This window comes from Hyperolius riggenbachi, chromosome 2 (assembly GCF_040937935.1).
Source record: "Hyperolius riggenbachi isolate aHypRig1 chromosome 2, aHypRig1.pri, whole genome shotgun sequence".
Classification (NCBI taxonomy): Eukaryota; Metazoa; Chordata; class Amphibia; order Anura; family Hyperoliidae; genus Hyperolius; species Hyperolius riggenbachi.
This window is the reverse complement of record NC_090647.1, coordinates 207,121,909-207,144,272: the sequence shown is the minus strand read 5'-3', so window position 1 is coordinate 207,144,272 and position 22,364 is coordinate 207,121,909. Positions and strand designations below refer to the sequence as shown.

Genomic DNA, 22,364 nt, shown 5'->3' with positions numbered 1-22,364 from the left:
ACCTGATATTTAACTCTTTCAGGCAGAGAAAGAAAAAAAGGAACACAGCATAATTATTTGTGTGCTAGGCACTGTACATACACATGTCTATCTCATGATGCCACATGTCAGTTCGGGTATCCTTTAAGCCAGAGACATCTGATCTGGCTGCTTGTGCAGGGACTATGACTAAAAGTATTAAGGTAGCCATACAGTAATAGATTTTCAGCAGATTCGACCATCAGATAGATTTCTGTCAGATACCTGTCAGGTCGAATCTGAAAGGAACAACTGATGTACGCCACACACTAGAAACAGATTTTCAATAGATTTCAGAAATCTATTGAAAATCGATCTAAATGCATTACTGCACCATTGGATCCAATGCAACTCTATGGGCCATCGATCTGCTGCCAGTAGCAGTTCCACCTAGATTTCCATCCTGTCAGATCGAAATTGATCGAAATCGGCCACAAATGGATCAATCGGCCGATTGTATAGAATCAATCGATTGCTGAAATCGACCAGTATATGGGCCCCTTTAGAGATAGATGATCAGCAGGCATGTGAGCAATTTGCATTGTTTAAAGTGGACCTGAACTCAGAACTTCCTTTCTGCTCTAAAAGATACACAACAGCATAATAACCTTTAACCTTCCTGGCGGTAACCCCGAACGTAGTTCGGGGTATGCCGCGCAGGAGGTTTTTTCAGGCCCCGCTGGGCCGATTTGCATAATTTTTTTTTTGCTGCACGCAGCTAGCACTTTGCTAGCTGCGTGAGCACACCGATCGCCGCCGCCCCGCGCTCGATCGCCGCTATCCGCTGCGCCCCCCCCAGACCCCGTGCGCTGCCTGGCCAATCAGTGCCAGGCAGCGCTGAGTGGTGGATCGGGACTCCCAATGAGGTCACGACATCGGTGACGTCATCCCGCCCCGGGGGAAGCCCTCCAGGAAATCCCGTTCTTTGAACGGGATTTCCTGATCGGAGATCGCCGCAGGCGATCGAAGCGGGAGGGGGGATGCCGCTGCATAGCGGCTATCATGTAGCAAGCCCTGGGCTCGCTACATGATTTAAAAAATTTTTTTTTAAAAAACACTGCTGCGCTGCCCCCTGGCGGATTTTAATAAACCGCCAGGAGGGTTAAAATAACATTTCTTTGTTAGAGCTGATACAAATCCTGCAATAAATATGCAGTGTGTCTACTTCCTGCTTTCATGGAAGCAGACATATTGTTAACATCCTGGGTTTACAAATTAGCTGCTTCGTGGCAGAGGAGATTCCTGAGCTGACACAGCTGAGAGATCAAATTACAGTGGGGATTTGTCACAGATGAGGGGGAATCAGACAGGCTAAACTCTCTTAATACATACAGGGTGCATTTCTCTATGCTTTCCTTCTGTCCTGTGCAGGAGTTCATATACTGTAAATATGTTGGCTTCCATATACTTTTCATGTCAAGTGTACTTTAAATTCTGTATATATATAATAGCTAGAGTCCTGAGAGATATAAAATGATAGCTTGTTAAACAAATTACATCTTGGCTGGAACTTAAGTAATACCACTGTACAGTAGTTTGTGTATGCAGCCTGTACAGTAGTTTGTGTATGCAGTATACTCCACAGTGCAAGCAATGTGAGGAATAATTGAGTGGTGAGGCAGGCTGTACTCCCTAGCCTGGATTCTTCTTCCTGCATCAGACTGGCCTTTTATACATATTGCAGCCATCAGTGAAAGGTCATAGGGTTCATGGCAACCACTTCTAAATGTGAAATATACTGCTTAGCCTGAAATTATGGAGAGACAGAGAAAAGAGATTGGATGTGGGGGTAGGGATGATCCATGGACTATTATGGAGAATCCATTTTCTATTTGGTATATCTCCCTAAAATCAAAGCGTACACCTGTAAACATTCCACAATGCACTGCGTAGAACAGACACATATTTTAAGGAAAGGTGTTTTATAAAGCAGATCTTCAGAGGCTTGCTGATAAGAAGACTAGGAGTAATGTGAATGGTGCAGTAATCAATAACAACCAAACATCAGTTTAGTTTTTATTCTTCTGACTTCTCTATACTGATGAACCCATGATTGATTGGTGTTGCTGATTGAGTTATTGCACATCTCTGCTCTGGGTGTTGCCTTTTTGTCAGGCTAGGCAATGTGCTGCAAATGGCAAGTCATGTGATTATGTACGTTTGGACAGAGTAGTTTCATTTGCATGATGTTAGACATGTAAGAGCTTATTTAAGCAGATCAACTTTTGGGGCTAATTAATATTTGATGCACTTTTTAGTGTATTTTGCGCATGAAAAAAAAATGACAGCTCACTGCCTCTCAGATGTGCCCCCCACGTTTCTACATTAAAAATCAGGGGAAAATATCATAATTCTAAAAAAAAAAAAAATACAAAAATGAAAAATACACGTTTTGCAGTACAAAAAATGAAACAGTTCACCTGTAAATAAAAATGGAACAGTTCCTCATTAATGACACAGTCTGAAGCCTCCTCACATCCCTCCTCTTCTCCTTCCCCCACCCTCTCCAGAAGTCACACCCAGATGTGATATGATATATGCCACAGTAGGAGAGGTCTAACTTGACTCCACACTATAGCTATGCCTCCCCAGGAACTGACAGACAGCAGATAGTCTAAAGGGGCCCATACACTGGTCGATTTCAGCGATTGATCCATTTGTGTCCGATTTCGATCAATTTCGATCTGGCAGCAGATTGACCTAGATTTTTAATCCTGTCAGATAGATCAAATCAATCCAAATTGATCAAAATCGACTGCAAATCGATCAATTGGCTGATTCTATAGAATCGATCAATCTCTGAAATCGACCAGTGTATGGGCCCCTTATGTTACATGGGCATACATGGCTCGACTACTCCTTATCAATCGAGCCGCTGATGGCTCGATTGATAATTTCTGACAGGTCTGATGACCCGCCGGATCGATACCCCGCTCGATCCCCGCGGGCGGACAATAGCAGGGAGTCGAGCGGAAGATAAGGAGCGCTCGCGGGGATGAGCGGGGATCGATCCAGGTGCCGGCGGGGATGCGCCAGGATCGAGCCAGCGGCTCGATCCGGCGCATAATCGAGGCTGTGTATGCCCAGCATTAGAGTTGCATTGGATCTAATGGTGCAGTAATGCATTTAGATCGATTTTCAATAGATTTCCAATAGATTTCATTCTGAAATCTATTGGAAATCTGTTCCTAGTGTGTGGCACACATCAGATAGATTCCTGTCAGATACGACCTGACAGGCATCTGACAGAAATCTATCTGAAGGTCGAATCTGCTGCAAATCTATAAGTTTATGGCCACCTTAACGGTCAATGGGATGGCATATCTACATATATACTCATGCTTCTAAAGGTGGCCACACACGATACAATAAAATGATCCGATTTTACGGCAATTCGATAAAAATGATCGCATCTCCCGAAAAAAATCGAAAGCTTTTTTTTCATTCGACTGAAAAATCCGATCGGATTTCCCATTTTTTTTTTAATCGATCCGGAATGCCAGATATTTTTCTTCAATCTTTCTAAAGATTGTATGGTGTGTGTTGGATTGTCAACTTATTAATATACACACACTAGCAATTTTGTCAGAGTTTCCAATCATTTTTATCATAATTGGGGAAAAAATTAACATACGTGTGTGGTACATTGGTCATATTTTTGAAATGTTACAATCAGAAAAATTTATTGCAATTCTTAAATTGAACAGATATTTAAAAACTTGTATGGTGTGTGGCTACCTTAGGGCTGGAACCCACAAGAGCGTTTTTTTGAGCATTTTGGCAGCGCTGCGATACGCTAGCGTTTTGCCAAAACGCTCAGCTGATGTTATTGGATGGGGCAACTTCCACAGGAGCGTTTTCGTTTCCCAGAAATGCAAACGCAGGACCTGCAGCATTTTGGGAGCGTTAGCGCTTCAATGTAAAGTATTGAAACGCTAGCGGAAACACTCAGCAAAACCTAAACTGAGCGGTTTTGCTAGCGTTTTGCGGTTCAGCACACTGTAACAAAATTAAAAATAATTCACAGGACCAATCAGGATAAAAACGCGAAACGCAAAACGCTACACAACCGCTGAGGAAAAAAATACACTGTTGCAAAACTCGACCGAAAACTCGCACGAATCCGCTTGCAAACCGCTCAGGCAAAACGCTAGCGGTTGCGTTTTGCGTTTGCGGATTTCAGTGGGTTCCAGGCCTAAAGGTCAGTAGCCTTACTGGTCAATTTACATACAGATGACGTAATTGCAGCTACAAGCCAACATCTCTGTACTTCTGTCACAGCATTTTAGGAATTTCAGGAAGGGGTGTTGCCCAAAATCTTTGCTCTATTTCACTTACTATATTGTTTCCATTACGGAATAAAACTGGTAATCCTGCATAAATAACTAAACCACTGTTTCTTAACCATTAGGCTAATTTCACACCAGGACGTTGCGTTAGAGGGGGCGTTAAGGTCGCATAACGTCCCCCTAACGCAACGCCTGGTGGTGCCGGATCTGGACGTCAGAGTGAGCCGCGTTGTGCAGCTCACTCTGGCGTCAGTGATGCCGTGATGCGCACTCTTGTGCGCATGCGGCATCACGTGGTCCCGCCGGCCAATCGCCGCACAGAGCGGCTGCTCCAGGAAGTAAACACTGCACGTCATAACGTGCAGTGCATATTAATTAGCTACGTGCCTGACCGCTCTCCGCTCCTCCCCAACATTACTGAGCATGTGCAAGCAGTCTAACGCGGCTCAGCCGCGTCCAAAGTACTGCATGCAGTACGTTGTCTTGTGACGCAGCGTTACAATGTAACGCAACGTCCGCACTGTGAACAGCCCCATTGATTTTTCATTACTGTGCGGTGGGCTGCGTTACAGGCTGCTCTAACGTGCGCCTGTAACGTCCAACTGTGAAACCAGCCTTAGTGTGAAATCTTCATGATTGTGGATCACTAACGGGTGAGTCTCCACTTCAAATAACTGTGGCCTCTCTTTTAATCACTTGCTATTGCTCCAACTCTGAAAGGTGACATCCGATTGGCCAGAAATACTAATCAATCAGTCTGTATTCCCAGGACTGTGTTTTGATGGGGTAGAGAGCCCAGTTCCTAGAATGTAGTTTATGAGTCTGAGAATGGTAATTCTGTTTTACTTGAGGCTTCTGCTGCCACCAATGTTTTCCTTCAGTATATACATAGGTAACAGGGGTGTAGCAATGCCATAGCAGCCATAGCAGCTGCTATGGGGCCCTGGAGCATAGGGGGCCCAGGGGTACTTCATGTATTCACCTTTACCTTTCTTGTGTTTCTCCACCCTCTCACTGCCCATGAACTATGCGCAGTATTAATTGCATGATAATGTAAATTGCCCAATGAACTCATATCCATAGGGTAGAGGCAGGTGGCATTGCTTAAGAGTGCCTCCATCTGAGGGCCCCATGAAAGTTTTGCTATGGGGCCCAATGATCTCTAGCTACGCCACTGATAGGTAAGTTTGTTCTAGTTACATTATAGGAGATAATCTAATGTGAGAGTTCTGTAGTGTTCACAACTTCTCTCAGCAGATGTTGTGGAGAGATCTAAAGCATATCTGTAAAAGCTTTGTCGGTGTCACACAGAGCTGAAATATTTGCAGCAGATGTGGGCATATTAATCATAGGCAGCTCCAGCTAAATGATCTAATCTGGATGTGCCTGTCAGTGGTGTACATCATTTAGAAAGGAGTATTTGAGTGTGTGATAAAAGTACATAAGATTGACAAGTAACTTAAAGATAACGATCTGAAGGGAAAAGTAGAGAGGACACTAACTGACAAATGCTAGGCATACGTGTTACCATATCATTCTTCAAAGCACTGGTAGGCAAGCACAACTTGTGTATGCTGTATTTAAAGTGAATTTTGTTCTTGAATAAGAGATGCATTTACTTTGCAGCACTGCAGGATTAGCCCAGAAGACTGTATGGAAATCTAATATTTTTTAGTTGTTGAACAATTTAAACCCTTCTCAATGACCTTTCCTCCTCTAGGAATCAGCTAGATACATACACATTTCTCTATACAATGCCAGTGCCAGGTAATGTGGGGGTGTAGTGGTCATGGCAGATATTAACCAGTAATTCTCATCCCAACAGGTAAGTATCACTAGTTTCATGGGATAGGAAGATAGCAGTAAGTTAGCACTAGGGAAGGTTAGCTTTCATTTAATGTTAAAGAGGAACTTCAGCCTAAACAAACATACTGTCATTAAGTTACATTAGTTATGTTAATTAAAATAGATAGGTAATATAATCTCTTACCAACCCTGTTTTAAAAGAACAGGCAAATGTTTGATTTCTTGAGGGCAGCCATCTTTTTGGTTGAAAGGAGGTGACAGGGGGCATGAGACAGTTCCAACTGCCCTGTGTGCTGATCACCCCTCCCAGTTGCTAGGCAACGTGAACAACAACATAGGAAATCCCTTCATGCTTTGTACAGCATCAGGGAAAAAAAGCCTGGGCAGTTTTCTTTGATGGGTGGAGCTTAGCTAAAAATGCAGCTAAAAATGATGCTTTGGTAAGAAAAACAAAGTTCTGATGCTGTGAAACTGTTAAAGAAACACCAAGCCTTTTCAGTTCTGCTGAGTAGATTTTTAGTCCGGAGGTTCACTTTAAGGTCAGATAAGGCCATGTAGGTCTGTTGGCCAGAATTAAGCTATAGTTTGATAGCTACTGTAAGGTAAGGCTAACAAAAGTTCAACCAATATTTTTGTGTTGGGGGTGACTTAAAGAGAAACTCCAACCTAGAATTGAACTTTATCCCAATCAGTAGCTGATACCCCCTTTTACATGAGAAATATAATGCTTTTCACAAACAGACCATCAGGGGGCGCTGTATGACTGATTTAGTGCTGAAACCCCTCCCACAAGAAGCTCTGGGACCGCAGTACTCTGGGCAAACTGCCACAATGTAACAATGTTCACAGACAGGAATTAGCTGTTTACAGCTGTCTCTAACAGCCAAAACAGCTAGGAGCAGCTACATAACCTGCCCACAGTAAAAATGTCACCATGTAATAAATGTCAGAATGTAAATCGGGGAGAGGAAAGATTTTACAATGAGCAAACACTGACTAAATCATTTATACATAATTCTGGTAAAAAATTAAGCACTTTTTTTACTACATTATTTTCACTGGAGTTCCTCTCTAAGGCTAGGCTTGGGTGACAGGTCAGAATGTGTGTTAAGAACTGGTCTGGGGAAAAGATAATGGATAATGTTAGGCATGGGGATATTTAAAGGAGGTAGGAGGCAGTGATGATTGGGTTTAGGTGTCTCTGTAATGAATCCATGGAGATGAAGCCAAGTTAAATCTTCCAACATAAGTGTGTATTGAAAGCTAAAAGCTGCCATTTTTGACATGGTAACCCTTTTCTCCCTCCAGTACAGAGAGAGGAAAGCTGCAGTGAAGTCCGCCTCTTGGAGTAGTCAGTTCTGCAGCTCAGCTCCTCCATGACAGCTGACTGTGCAAATGATGACACTTACTGCATGTGGTTGGAATGGCTCTGCGTCTTGTATAAAATCACATATGAGAGGACAACATTACTTGGCAGGGAGGAGGGGCTCAAGAGAAATGATCAAATCATGAGCAGACAGAACACACAGCTGATCTGAGCTGCAGGGACAACTATTAGCATTGGGATGTTATTACATTTACGTAGTCAGTGCATGTGAGGGAAGAATTGGTTATAACAAATAAGCTTTCATCAGCTTTCATGGTAGAGGATATAACAGAGTATTCATCACAACAGGTACACTTAAAGGACTCTTGAGGTGAAAATAAACTAATTAAATAAACAATTGTATCTATCTTCCTTCTCCTAAATATATTCCACAGTTTTATTTTATGTTTAAATCTACTTTTTAAGTTTTAACTGTTTTATTGTTTTTGCTCAATGACACATTCATTAAAGTATGCCAGAGCTAAAATGTATGAACTATTGATCCTTTTTATCTTTTTCCTGCTCTCAGAAGCCATTTTCTGCTAGGAAAGTGTTTTATAGTTGGAATTTCTTATCAGTGAGGGTCACACTGTAGTCACTTCCTGTCTGAGTCAGGACTGAGTCAGCCACTTACATACCTGATAGTTAACTCTTTCAGGCAGAGGAAGAAAAAAAGGAACACAGCATAGTTATTTGTGTGCTAGGCATTGTACATACCCATGTCTATCTCATCCTGTCACATGTCATCTCGGGTATCCTTTAAAAGGACAACTGATGTGAGAAGTATATGGAGGTTGCCATATTTATTTCCTTTTGAACAACACCAGTTGCCTGACTGTTCTGCTGATCTATTTTGTCGCAGTAATGTCTGAATAACACCAGAAACAAGGATGTAGCTAATCTTGTCAGATCTGACAATAATGTCAGGAATGCCTGATCTTCTGCATGCTTGTTCAGGGTCTATGGCTAAAAGTATTAGAGGCAGAGGATCAGCAGGACAGCCAGGCAACTGGTATTGCTTAAAAGGAAATAAAAATGGCAGTCTCCATATCGGTCTCGCTTCAGTTGTCCATTAAGGTAGTATGATGCAAAAGAGAGAGAAAAGTTTAGGGTTGAGGAAAGAGCAGATAATTAAATTAGTGTTTAGGTGGCTACACAGATACAATAAACTGTTCAATTTTCCTGTCTGTTTTTATAAAAAAAAATGTTGTATTGAAAAATAGAATGTCATCAAACTCTTTTTATTAGTTATATTTTTGATCAATACTTCATCAAGTTGAATTGTGTAGGAAAGAGTTTTTGATGTTTTTTTTTTTTTAATTTGGGAGACATTGAACCCCTGTGTATGACACATTTTTCAATATTTCAAACAATACTTGAAACATAACCATGTTTGTTCATTATTCTCAAATCAAAAAAACATAAAACAGTTCTATCGTGTGTGGCCACTTTTAGGGTAATTTGGGATTTCAAGTAAAAATAGGTCTTTTAAGGGGGTTTAGTAGTAAGAGGTTGAAGCTGCAAAATGAATGCACCCAAATCACCAGGCAGCAACATAACAGAATTGCAATCTGAAACATCCAACACTCTTAGGCCTTAGGCCTGACAGCAGCGATTTTTGTTTTTTTTGCACGTTTTTTTCCCCCTCCCGGCACTCCACTGCGTGCTACAATTTTGTGTAAAGTGCTTTTGTAAGCGCTTTTGCAGAGCGATTCCGTTTTTTCACTTCCTGACATCAGTCAGGAAGTGAACTCTTTGACCCGGAAAATAATAAATAAAATGTATTTATTCTTAAAAATGCAAATGCATTTGCCGCTTAAAGCGATTTTGTGAGCGTTTAGCGCTCTTCCTATACCTTCCATTACAGCAAAATCACCCCAAAAATGGTACAGGCACCAATTTACGGAGCGCAAAGCAGATGAAACGCACTGATATGAACCTTCTCATAGAGATTCATTGCGCAAGATAGAGATTTTGTGGGCAATTTTGAAAATCGCCAGCACTTGAAATAAGGCCAAAAAATTCCACCCTAGATGTGAACAAGCCCTAAGGGTTGCCTCATAAGTGCTGTAGATTTAGGCTGCTTTCACAGTGGGACGTTACAGGCGCACGTTAGAGCAGCCTGTAAAGCAGCCCACCGCGCAGTAATGAAAAATCAATGGGCTGTTCACAGTGCCCATGTTGCATTACATTGTAACGCTGCACGTCAAGTGAAAGTACTGCATGCAGTACGTTATACGCGGCTAAGCCGTGTTAGACTGTTTGCACATGCTCAGTAATGTTGGGGAGGAGGGGAGAGCGGCCAGGTGAATGGCTAATTATTATTCACTGCACTTTGTGACGTGTGCAGTGTTTACTTCCTGGAGCGTCCGCTCTGTGCAGCGATTGGCTGGCGGGACCACATGATGCGGATCACGTGGTCTTCGCATCGCATAGCACAAAAAAGGCGCACCAAGAGCTGCAAAACGCAACACCACCAGGCGTTGCGTTAGGGGCATGTTATGCGACCTATAACGTCCCCTAAAACGCAACGTACTAGTGGGAAAGAGGCCTTAATATACAGATATTTAGATTTCAAACACAGCTTTAAATGGAGGTTTTACTGTGGGATGTGAGTCTGATATTTTCTGTCACAGAGTTGATTTCTCTCCAGTAATCCCCAAGAAGAAAGTAAGGAACTGTCATTTTGATAGCCCCTTTTTGCCAACGTGTTAGCTAGCACAAAGCTAAGTTACAGCAATGTCAGATGTATTAATTTCCGTAGAAGCATTAGAATGCCATGCTGGGAATATTGTTGTTTCTTTCCAGTTTTTGATTTAGAGGTCCCGTAAAGCAGGAATAAAAATCAAAAAAGACAATTTCACTGTGGAAATGAAAGGACTCTTTTTACCTTATCGGTGGTAGTGGTAGAGCTGTCAGATAATCTTCTCATATGTTCTGATGCTACACTGCTTAGTCAGGTAACCCACTTGTTACAATCGCATGTATTTTACCGGGCAGTGCAAAATGCACACTGAGGCACTCAGCATTAAGGCCAATGGTCACTCAGGTATATACTTTTTTTTTTGCATGTGTCCGCTTTCCCTTTGTAGATATTTTTCACATAAAATAATTTGGCAACCTTCTGTTTTTTTTTTTTTTGGATATCACTCATTTCCAATTTCAATGTATTTCACCACAAAACAAAAAAAATCACAAAGGAAAATTAAAAATCATGTGGAAATCATGAACTAAAATGCTATTAATTGCGAAGAACTGGAAAAATAAAATATGCCCATGAAATTGCAGGGCCAAGTGTGTGCCCTGCCTTTGGGAAAGTCTTTAGGATGCTAGTGAGAGATCCCTATTTGGAATGGCCAATGCATGTTATGCTTCTGGTTTCCATTTCTCTTGTGCAGCAGTAGGCAATGTGGCCTACTGATTACCAGAACTGCAACCCATTTAGACTAATACTGCACAGCAGAGAGTGGTAAGGAAAGGCAGAAGCAGCCACTATGGGCACACATCTATCTCAGTCATCATGAGGACTTTCACATTCAATGTTTTTGAAAAGAGCAGGAACAGAATATAGAACTAGAACTAGGTTGTTCACAATTATGGTCATGATAAGTAATACCCGTAAGTGCTCAATGAACACAGCCTTACTTCTAGTTGAATTTTTATTTCTCAAGATTTCAAGTTCAAATGAATACTTTAGGATCAAGGACTGCAGTTCTGTTCTATCTATTATAAAGCAGATTTTATTTCCCAATAAGGGTTAAAATGAAAACTGTCAGGCATTCTTAAAGGATACACGAGGAACATGTGACATGATGAGATAGACATGTGTATGTACAGCACCAAGCACCCAAATAACTAGGTTGTGTTCTTTTTTTCTTTCTCTGCCTGAAAGAGCTAAAAATCTGGTATGCAAGTGACATTTTGTATCCGGGTTGGGACTGAGTTGGACTATAGCATAACTCTCACTGATAAGGAATTATAGCTATAAAACACTTTTCTGGCAGAAAATGGTTTCTAAGAGTAGGAAAGAGATAAAAAGTGTCAATAGTTCATAGATTTTATTTCTTGCATACTTCATTGCATGTGTTATTGAGCAGAGACAATTAAACTGTAAAAACTTAAAAAGTAGATTTAAAAATGATTAAAACTGTGGGATACATAAGAAGTCATTTTTAGGAGAAGGAGGATAGATACAGTACAATTATTTATCTCATCAGTTTATTTTCACCTCGTGTTTCCTTTAAGATCATATACCAGTTCTGCAGCCATCAGAATTCCTCCTGATTAAGTTTTTGTCAAGTTGCTCATGCCTGTACTAAAGTGGTTGAGCTGTCTTTCTTTCTAAATAGATTATCAAGGTTTGACCGTAGTAAATATGGCAGCTGCCAGCTTAGTACAAACACATTTTATCTACGTTTGATTGTCAGTTTTTATTATGATCCCATCACTTGCTGGTCCCTGTAATGAGAAAGATAACTGCAAAGGCATTCTGTTGGATGATGGAGAAATACAATAAATCACAAGTTCATCATGGGCCAATAACTAACATATGTTTAAAAATAACAATTTCTTGCTAAAGGCTGTTATTCTGTTATCTACTCATACATAAATTTTGCTGTTTTCCTTCAACAAACCATTTACATTTTTTTTCAGTGATAGAGATAAACACACAAGCGGGAGCAGAAAATGAGAAATATGAATTCTTCCTTTGATCCTGTTAAATGTGTGAGCTCGTAGAATTCACAAAATGCTTTACAAGTAGCCCCTGATCAACAATGCAAGTAATATTGATATTGTCTCACTGCCACTTTTCACACAGCAGTGGTAGGGCCATTGCTTGCAAATGAATGACAGTGTTTGTTAAAGCAGCAGGGACAGCCATACCATCCCAGGAATAAACAACAACACATATAAGTAGATAAATACTTGTTCTACTTACCTATCATATGTATTGTACTGTCCACATTTTGATTTCAGTGAATTTTATAAAGTAAATAAAGAAAAACTTGGCATTTTCCATTTTTACTTCTTCTGACTGAAGTCAATCCTGATGTAATTTCCTCCCTTACCCTTTTTTTTTCTCCTAGAAACTGCACTGTCATATAAATACATGTGAGCACAGCATCAATCATATTTTAGCAGCTTCACTCTGAACCTCCCTCAGACAATCAGTGAGGAGTAGGAATGTGGGAGGGGAGATGACAAGCTTCCTTCTTGTTGGCAATGTACCAAATAGAATCTGACTGAGATAAGATTACAACAAAAACATATCTGATTAGAATTGAGTGCTTGCATGGTAAGACGCACAATCCTTCCACTGTTTAAATGACTCCTCCTTGACTGTCCTCAAAAAAATAAAAAAAATGAAGTGAGCACTATCATAGAATAATTTTAATTCATAAAACCTCATAATATTATTATTATTATTTATTGTATTTATAAAGCGCCAACATATTACGCAGCGCTGGACATTAGTTTAGGTTACAGACAATATTTAGGGGTGACATACAGCTATATGACAATACAGGAATACAAGAAAACCAGATCACACAGCACAGTATGAGTACAAGGTAATTCTTAGTCAGTCACTGGAGGGGAGCATGGAGATCCTATCCTTATAACATATACCATATATACTATATAAGCCATACAACGTATAGGCCGACCCCCCCCCCCCCAACTTTTGCCCCTGTATGTTGTGCAGAGTTGCAGTGCATGTGATGCAGAGTGAAGCATGCTTGCAGAGTGCATGTATGTGATGATGCTGTGTATGTAAAGCAGAGTGTTTGTGGTGTAGATTGTTTTGAAGTGTGCATAATACAGTAACTACCTCTCCTAGTCGGCCATCCTCCTGGCCATCTTCCCCTCTCCCTTGCAGCTCTGTACTTGCTGCAGATCAAGGCTTCCCTTGCAGCTTTGTATTTGCCACTGACATCTAGTGGAGGAGTACGGAACTGTAAGGGAAACAGGAAGTTGGTCCCTGGGACAAAAAGAAAGTGAAACTTGGACATCTAGCAAGGAAAGCTGCATGGGATACTGAATCAATAGGAGAGCTTGGAAAGTGGAAGTTATAGGGTTAGTTCTAAAAATAAATTATTGTTTCACTTTTAATTATCCTATTTAACTTAGTAATATTTTGTGAGAAGAGAATTTTCTTAAATACAAAGAAAACTCTCACCCCCAGTGTAAACGCTGACTGGTACAGGACTAAGCTGGCCAGGGCTCATAACCAGAAACACACAAAGAAAGGCCGCAAAAACACTGCTGAGCTCTAAAAACAAGGGTAACACGATACAAACAGATGAAGCAACTGATGGAATTGTCATAATTAACAAGTCTAATATTATTAGGGCAATATCCCCCAAACCGATTCTGCAAATGGTCCCTCTGCACATCTCCACCAATAGCTTGTTGGATATGTTCTCATGGCCAGGCTCCCCTCTATGTACAAGCACGGCCATACTGCACATGTAGCTCCGTGCTACTGTGCAAGTGCAGCCGTACTTGCGTATGTTTTTGTACGTAGAGGGTCAAGCAACGTTGGGAGTAAAGGAGGACGTGAGAAGCCTCTGGACTAACCATAGGCTTTCCTCTAATCAGATTAATATCTTTTTTGTTTTGCTTAGTTTTTATGTTACAGATATAAAAATGGTCTAAGCAGAGATCAGCAGAGAAAATTGTCTCATGTGAAAGAAATAATCTATGTTAAAAAAGGGAGGGGCCTTCAAACCCACTTATCATTCACATACAATGCAGTTTAAAGATCTTTATCCTGCCATTTTTATAAACACTACACAACTTGAAAAATTAACATCTATGTTATGAGTTTCAGAGTAAACGCTTTGCTGCTGGAGTAAAAGAATAAACTGTCACTGTCTGCATATATATCCTTCACACATCACTGTAAATGCAAAGTCAGTACTGTTACATCCTATCCTTATTTTGTCTCTCCAGATAATGGAAACAAGTATCCATCTATCTTCCAAGTAATGCATAATTCCTAATGATTCTCCTTTCCCAGACTATACGTGTGAAAATTCAATTGTTCCACACCGAACAAATTGTTATTAAACCACCGCAGTGGCTGGAGTGAGATAATATACTGACATAATGGCTTCATACATCCCTTAATAAAGTTGCTGATATGGCAGCGATCTAAAATACCAGTACTACTGTACATTACGTTGTCATCCTTAGATTTCTCAAATGAAGATTTTTTATTCTGGTAAGCTGTAATACTTTTCACTGCAGCTGCCATTAATATACTTTAGCTATACAGTTCACGGAATGTCATCGCCTATAATGAATTTCAGCACATATGCTTTGTAATAATCAGGATAAATTACAAGGGCAATGGTGCCTGCCATTGAATATGTATGACAAAATGTAAGGACCAGATTGAATGCCATAATGAATCTGATGACTTACCGCGTGCTACTCTGTAGAAAGGACAGTAATATATATATATATATATATATATATATATGTATAGGTAGTCCCCAGTTAACGAACAAGATAGGGACTGTAGGTTCATTCTTAACCTGAATCTGTTCTTAAGTCGGAACAATGTGCTATCTCTTTCTCCTGTACCTCCTCCGTGCCCCCTGTGCCTCCAGTGACCCCCTCTGTGTCACCTCTGTACCTACCGTATTTCCCCTAAAGTTAGACCTACCCCGAAAGTAAGGCCTACCTTATATTTCAAGCGTGCTTGAAATATAAGCCCTACTCCGAAATTAAGACCTAGCTGGGGGACGCTTTGTGTATGGGGATGTGTGTGGTCTCTTACCGCACCTCCCTTGTGGCTGCGTCCCCCTCCGTTCCTAGTAATTCCTCCGGTGGCGGCGGCGGCATTGTAATTCATCTGTGAGGGCGCCCTTTGATCCTTACGCAGTACGCTAGGTCGGGCTCTGCACAGGCGCTCTCTACCCTGTCATCATGTGCGCCCGGCTGATGCGCCCCAGGCGCACATTGAATCAATGTGCGCCTGGGACGCATCAGCCGGGCGCACATGATGACAGGGTAGAGAGTGCCAGCGCAGAACCCGACCTAGCGTACTGCGTGAGGGTCAAAGGGCGCCCTCACAGATGAATTACAATGCCGCCGCCACCGGAGGAATTACTAGGAACGGAGGGGGACGCAGCCACAAGGGAGGTACGGTAAGAGCCTCCCCATACACACAGCGTCTAGCCCCTCCCACCCCCAAAAATAAGCCCTAGCACTAATTTTCTCCCCAAAAAGAATATAAGACAGTGTCTTATATTCGGGGAAAGATGGCTTATACAAGTTTAAAAGCCATTTTTTCCTTGAATTTTTCAAAATTGATTTTCTCAAAAACTACAAGTCTAATTTGGAAAAAAAAAATTGACTTGTTCCCATGGAAACAGAGAATCCATGCCGTTCGTATCGGCCGGTCGTTCGTAAGTCGGGCATTCGTAAATCGGGGACTATATATATATATATATATATATATATATATATATATATATATATATATATATATATATATATATCATTACACCAATGGGATTTTCGTGAAGTAGGGCAAAAATGAAATGCTTTTCTGACCCTAAACACTTTCTGAGCATTTGTTTTTAAAACTGTTTCCATTGACTTTTTTTTTTTTTTTTAAATTGCGATCGCAGCGATCTTACCACAATTTAACTGTGATTTTAATGTCAATAGGATTTTTTTTTTTAAACGTCCAGAAAGTGCTGAGGGTCAGAAAAGCTCTCAGAAAGAGCTCACAGTGTGTCTATAGCCTAAGGGCCCTTTTACACTCAATGCGTTGGTGTTTTTTTGTTTTTCTTCTTTTCCATAGCAGCGCATTGTGAAAAAGCTTTCAGTTAAAACTCGTATAGAAATAACTGAGCCATAGGAAAACATGGGCATTACTTTGAAAATCGGTTGCCTTTCAGTTACAACTGAGGGCAAGGACCACTATTGTGAAAATCGTAAAATTTAAAATACATGTAAACACATACAAATAAGAAGTATGTTTCTTCCAGATTAAAATCAGCTATAAATTACTTTTCTCCTATATTTCTGTCACGTACAGTAAGTAGTAGAAACCTGACAGAACCGACAGGTTTTCGACGAGCCTTGCTGAGAATCAATCCCCCATGAAGAGATGGACTAGTCACTAGTCCAAAACCTGTTGGTTCTGTCAGATTTCTACTACCTACTGTAAGTGACAGCAACATAGGAGATAAGTAATTTATGACTCATTTTGCTCTGAAATAAAAATACTTTTTATTTGTATATGTTTACACGTACAGTATTTTAGATTTTTTTGCGATAGTGGCCCTTTAAGTGTAAAAGGACCTATGCTCCTAGGTACAGAAGGCAAGGCTGTGAAGAGTTGCATTGTGGGAAATATAGGCTTAAAATTACCCCCTGCCTCCCTTACTTACAGAAATCAATAATTCTAAAAAATTCATACATAATGTCATCCTTCCAATAGCGGTGATTACTTTTCACAGTGAATTACAACTCAGCAACAAATCATACGTTGTAAAGCTAATTATAAATCTGGATTTAATGTAATAAGTGTACAATTTCTACTTTTTTACAACATCCTAGCTGTTAGTCTATTAAACAATCTGAATAGGTAATTTTACGTTTTCTGATATTGAGTTGTGTTTTTATTGCCTCCCAGTTTGAAGCCTGACAGTTTCAATAAACACCTCTGGATTTGCCTACTTGTCTTTACCTTATAGCAGAGCTGCGTAGCTGTTAATAAATAGAGAGGTAATTTCAGTATTTGCTTACACCACGGTACATAAATCACAGTGCTTTATTTATTGTCTTTGTATGTGGTGCTTTGTGCTCAGGCTTAATTATCTCCAACAGCCGAATCCCCTAATTTCTAAAGGCTGTATTAATATAGGTGCTGGGTGTAGAAGAACATTCATCACCTGTATTATTTCTGATGCCATGTCATCTGTGGTTTACTGAGGAATGCTGAAATGAAATACTGTGTCAAGCAAATATACTAAATCTAATCATTGTAATCATTCTACATTGCTAGACATCTGATGGGAGGTGGGAGTTCCAGTTGAACAACCCTCATCCCCCCCCCTGCCTTCCTCATCTCCTTATATGTCCTTGATGAGAATACAGCACTGATTTGGGCTGAAGCAGCTCCGGTTGGCTTGGGCTCCATGGCCGTCTGCTTGGGTGTGACGCTGCAGTTGAGGACCCTAGAAGGTGACTACAGAGGAGGTTTTCAGGGGTTAGGTGTACACAGATAGGCAGGAGAGGGAGAGGCATTGTTAAAAATAAAGTCTTGGACATATATAAGCTTAAATTTCCCAAATCACACTGATCCTTTCTATTTCCCTCTTTTTCCCTTAATAATAACATTTGAAAATAAGACAATAATAAAGGGGTTGGACAAACTGTAAAGTTAAAGTTCTCCTGTACCGCATAATTTTAGACCTGTTAAGAAAAACCCCACCGCACAACTCACCTACTCCTGGCTCCTTCCACTGTCTTTCGTTCTACCACCGCATTCCTCTCGTATCTCGAAAACCAGGTCAGCGCTGTATCAGTGAAGATGTCGGCAGCTACGAGAGTACTTGGCGGAGGAAAGGAAGAAGTGACAGGGCAGAAAACCAGTGAAGAGAACCGGGAGTAGATGAGCTGTTCAGTGTTTTTTTTTCCTTGACTAAAATTACGGTGGTACAAGTATGGCAGTACAAGGGGGCATTCCTAAGGAGGATAACTGCCATATCCTCCCCGTGCATACTCAATGTTCTAGTCAGTCGAATGTTTCGGCTGACTAGAGCGGGGGACTCAGGAAACGCTGGAAGGTGCAGATGGTGCTGTGACATATGTCACAACACCAAAGTCAAAATGGCACCTTTATTAATCAAACCCCCTCTCAGTTCAGGGGTATTTTATGCCCAAAATAAGTATTCTTTTAATTAGATATATACACTTATTTATACAGATTTGCACATTCGACAGAAAATAGGGGCATCTGAGGCAAAGGGGGGGGGGGGGGGGGGGTCAGTGGGATTTGGTTCCTAAAGAAGGGAGTGTCCCTCAAAAAAGGTACATTTTAAGTATGAGTTCCTTGTTCAGACCAGCTTCAATGTTTTTACAAAAGTTTGCATTCAGCACTACATGCACAAAATGTTTCTGTGTTACACACCATTCGTCTGTAAACATGTGCAGGGCTGGTTAGACCTCAGCACACACAAAATTGCATCAAATGTGTGAAATGGTCCATAAGCAGGTAGAGATCCATTACACCTGTCTGTCATTTGATGTCCTCTGTGCTATAGTGCAATGCAGCTGATGCAGTTTGGACCGGTCCATACCCTATTCCCCAGTGGCTGCTGGCATTCTTATATCCGGATCATACTGTTTTCTGCCACAATGTATGATTTCATCCTCACTGTATTTTTGTTGCTGAATCTTCATTCTGGCAGTGATTGTGAAATCCTGGCCACTGTATCCTGCTGTGGTCTGTGTTTACGTGTATCTTGCTAGTGCTGGATGTACATTGATCAATGCATACTGCTATGTCTAGTGGTATACACTCTGTGCTCAGATTGCATTACCTTGCTAAACCTAGCCATTATCATGCTGTATGTGTCCTTTGCCTGATGGCTTCCTCACTGTGCCTTAAATAAATGTGGCCTGAGAGGAATATGAAAGGTGTCATCACTGGCTCTCATTTGAAAATTCTACTTGCCTGACTGTTGTGCAGATCCTCTGCCTCTAGTACTGTATTTTCCAATGATGTAGTATAAGAATGCAAATGAGGTGTGCTGTGTTCATTGGCTACAGGTATATGCTATGTGTGCATGGTTTAGATATTGCTGATTCCACACACTAACATGACAGCAGGGCAGTGGCATATTTAAAATCAAAATAAAGTAACTGTAGCCATTTTCTTCTCAGGAGTATTTTCATTGCCTTGTCCTGTACGCTCCACCTACCTACCAACCTAACTAACAGTTGTACACTGTGGGCTGGGTTCACATTTATTAGAACAACATACCCATTTCCTACTTTTTTTAAGCTCCGCTCAGCGCAGGAATCAGATCCCAATGTTAAAAATAGGATCCGCTTCCACTTGTTGAATAATTTTGCCACATTGTGTTAAATGGAATGCAGAGTTCGCCCTTGCCACATTTTTCCTCAAAGGGACAGGTCAGTTCTCACTAGACTGGTTCCTGCATCTGCTTTGATTACTCAAATACTTATGTGTCCCCCGTAGCTGACTCCTCTGCTTGGTCCCAGGAAACAGACCGGCGGCTGGCAGAAGTATTGGTATCTCTGTTGAGTTGCAAAAGACCAATAAGAATCCTCAGAAATAGGGAGGATTCTCATTGGTTCATGGTGGACCACTAAAAATTCTCCCTGTTGCTAAGTAGAATTGGTCTATTGTAATCCTGTGGAGAGCTCCATGTACCTTCCTGTCTCCGGTCTCCTTTCGGAGGAAGAGTCAGCAGTGACGGAACTTGGGGACATTTGAGTATTGGCGATTGTGATTGAAGCAGACGAGTGCAGGAGATGCAAAATGGACAGCATGGATGCGCAAGGGATCCAGTTTTGCATCTGCTACAAGTGTGAACTGAGCTTTAAAGAGAACCCAAGGTGGTGGCGGTGGTGGGGGCGGCGGGGTCAGATGGGACACAGAGGCATGTTACCAGCCTCATGACATGCCTCTGTGTCGTCCCGCCGCTGCTCTCTTCCCCACCACCGCTGCGCTATAGCCCCCCCACCGCTGTGCTATGGCCTTCCCGAAATTAGCAATAATATTTGTCACTATATTGGAGGGTAATGGGAAAGAGGGGTTCCCTGCTCAAATGCTCACTAGGGGCGTTCCTGCAGTCTTTCCAGAGCTGCCATTGGGCAGCTCTCTTTCCCTGGCTGCACCCCCTGCCGGTCCCCCGCCTCCCTGGGCACTTGCGAGAGCTCTCTCCTTCCAGTGTCGTGACCCAGAGGCCAGGAAAGTGAAAGTGGGGCAATGCGGGCCTCAGGAGCGACAGAGTGCAGTGAGCATTGCAGCTACCTGATCCGCCCTGCTACCCAGATCAGGTAGCCTAGGTTTTTTTTTAACTATATGAGCCCACCTCAGGCTCTCTTTAAAGAGAACCCGAGGTGGGATTTAATTATGTTAGTGGGGCACAGAGGCTGGATGTGCACACTAACACCAGCCTCTGTTGCCCCATGGTGTGCCTCCAGGACCCCCCTGCGCGCTGCTATACCCACCGCAGTGCTAGCGACACACAGCACGTCGCCAGCACAATGTTTACCTACGCCGTGTCTGTTAGCGCCGCTCACTCGCCTCCTCTGTATCGGCGCTACCCGCCCGCGTCACTCCCCTCCAATGAGCGGGAGGGAAGGGACTTGGCGGGTAGCGCCAATACTGAGGAGGCGAGGGAGCGGCGCTAACAGACACGGCATAAGTAAACATTGTGCTGGCAACACGCTGTGTGTCGCTAGCACTGCGGAGGGTATAGCAGCGTGCAGGGGGGACATGGAGGCACACCATGGGGCAACAGAGGCTGGTGTTAGTGTGCACATCCAGCCTCTGTGCCCCACTAACATAATTGAATCCCACCTCGGGTTCTCTTTAAACTGAGGAGTTGTTACGCAAACATGCTAACGGAACCACCTCCCACCCAGCAGCATACCAGTTCATTTAGGATGTAGGGTCAAAACTTTACTAAACCAGATAGACCACAAATATTTATGTAGTGACACTACTGACAGCACCAGTACAATTTTGAGGTTCAATTCTGGAACAGATAATATAATATGTTTTCATTGTTAAAAAAAAACAAACAAAAAAAAATAAAACAAAACCAGACTGTAACTACTTTAGCTGACTCTCCTAATACTCTGGACAGCTATTGTGGAATCCCAGATTGTCAGATTCATATATATGTCTTGGTTTACTAAGGTATTTCCAAGCATCTGGGGATGACAGTGGGGATGCCACAAGTGATTTAGCAAGTATAAGCTGAATTTACAGAAAAAAAAAAATCTGCTTCTAGGTGACAAACGATTGCAACCCTCATCTGTCATATTGGCCCATGAATTGATGAGACTCTATAGGGCTGTAGTGCTGACCTCAAAGAGTTAATGTGCCAGCAGCATGGGTAAATGGGCAGGGTTAGCTCTGTGATCACAGTGAAAGACTCACTTCCTAACTCCACCCTGACTCACTGTGACACAGTGTCAAAGCTAAAAAGCTACGAGCCCCAGGCCTATATTCAATTAACTTTTGCACCTGAGTTCTCTCATAGATCATTTTTCACCTCCTATTAAATTGACTTTCCAACACTGTAATTGAAAAAGTACCTAAAGGAATTGTATTTGGGCCCCAGTGTGAGTTTTGGGCCCCCTCAATCACTCTCTATATAGCAATTGTTATAGACTTTTCCAAATACATTTGCAACATCAGAGAGGTTTAGTTTGTTAATGATTGTTACTATTCAAAGCACAAATAGAGGTGAGCATTACCATCATAGCACCAATGAAAAGCTAATACAGAAGGTGAAGGAGGGCCCCGGTATTACTCTCTGGTCCAGGCAATCTGGTGCTGCTTCATCCGCTGCATCTATCTCCTATTGTTATGGGAGCCTTGTGCTTTATTTTGAGGAGAATACTCTGAGAAGATACTTGCACAATATACAAGCAGTGGATCGCTTTATGCTGGGGATCGCCTGAGAGTATCCCAAGGCGCATTAGACCCATCTAACTGAGGGTCTAGGATAAGGGTGAGTGCCCAGTCTTAAGGGTGTTGGTGGAGGTGTAGATAATACACAAGAACCTACGCAGTTTTAAGTGCCCACGTTTATTGCTTGAAGAACACTGGATTGAAAGTTGTATGGACATTTAATCTTGATGTTGAAGTGCAAGGA

At 41.8% G+C, this 22,364-nt stretch overlaps 1 protein-coding gene across 1 annotated transcript in view; it reads left to right on the top strand.

The window, feature by feature from the left end:
• The window catches only part of NALF1 (NALCN channel auxiliary factor 1), a 663,538-nt gene that overhangs the window by 20,380 nt on the left and 620,794 nt on the right, over positions 1–22,364 (top strand). The window lies entirely within an intron of this gene.